Genomic DNA, 1,403 nt, shown 5'->3' with positions numbered 1-1,403 from the left:
GGGGGGGGGGGGGGGGGGGGGGGGGGGGGGAAGAATAGTAGATTAATTATCCTTTGCATGCAAAACTCAAAAGTTTAAATTATTAGGTATAGATTTAATTTTAGTATGAAGATAGATCTACGAAACTTTCTCATGTGTAAGTTTAAACTAGATCATCCAAAAGTTGTTTAAGCTAGCTATTTGGTGATCAGGACTGAAACGTTACTATATCAATCCAACGTGACATAACAATGAAACATTTTATTAACAATTATCACGAACTGTTACTTGAAGTTTACACCTCATACTCGAGACCCTTTAATTTCTATGCGGACCAGATTATTTCAAGTACATACAAACATGTATCCGGTAAAAATACGGAGCCCATTTTCTTATTGTTCTTCATGAACTTACATGACTATAATATATGAGTTGGCAATCTAGGGGTGGCAAATTGGGTCAAGATTCATTCAATTCGATTCGATGTGAATTAAGTGGGTCTGTATTTAAAAAAATTAATTCGTTTAATAAATAGGTGAACTGATTTTATTTGCTAATTAAATGAATCAAATTAGGGTTTGAGGATATTGATTCATTTATTCGTTTAGAATTCGTTTAATAAATGAGTTATAAATGAATCAAATACGATCCGTTCGTTTAAAATTCGTTTATTATTCATTTAATTAAATTACATATTTTCCTTAAATATGTATGAAAATTTTTTAAAAGTTTGAATGCTAATATAGTAATTATAAATAATAATAAGTTTGTATTTTATACGATGCTCAATTTGTGATCTTTTTAGCTTTTATTTTGCTTGATTTTTATTTTACTAATTATATTTTTTTAAATGAATTAATATTTAATTCAATTTGTCATGGATATGTTATAGGAAAAACGAATAGTAAACGAATCTAAATTCGAATGCACTATAAAGTTGTGTGATTTAATAACAATAAAATTTGATTCTATTAAACTATACGGCTTAAAAGCATGTCCACGTAAAAAAAAAAAAAAAGACAATATACTAAAAAAAGATTCCACACACACTACAGAGAGGCTCCAAGTGCGAAGAATACAATACAATATACAATATTATGAGCTTATCATATGGCAATAATTTTATTTATTTACTTAATTATTTCGCATACCGCCATTTGTGCCGGATTTTAATTTTATGAGAGATTCTTTTTTCTGCATGGTTTCGTAGCCATGCAAGAAAAGAACATTAGGTCAGTCAACAAATCAAATAAAATTAAGATTCCAGTTATCCATACGATTCGCTTTAGCTTGATATGGACTAATTAATTTCAACTAATAATATTAATTAATTACAGTCCCATTATCATGACACCTGAAATTCTTTGCTAAAAGGTTAAGGACTACAAATATCTCCAATTCTGGATATTATTGGGCACGTCCAG

Source organism: Citrus clementina, unplaced genomic scaffold (assembly GCF_000493195.1).
Source record: "Citrus clementina cultivar Clemenules unplaced genomic scaffold, Citrus_clementina_v1.0 scaffold_6, whole genome shotgun sequence".
Taxonomy (NCBI): Eukaryota; Viridiplantae; Streptophyta; class Magnoliopsida; order Sapindales; family Rutaceae; genus Citrus; species Citrus x clementina.
This window is presented reverse-complemented; position numbering follows the sequence as displayed.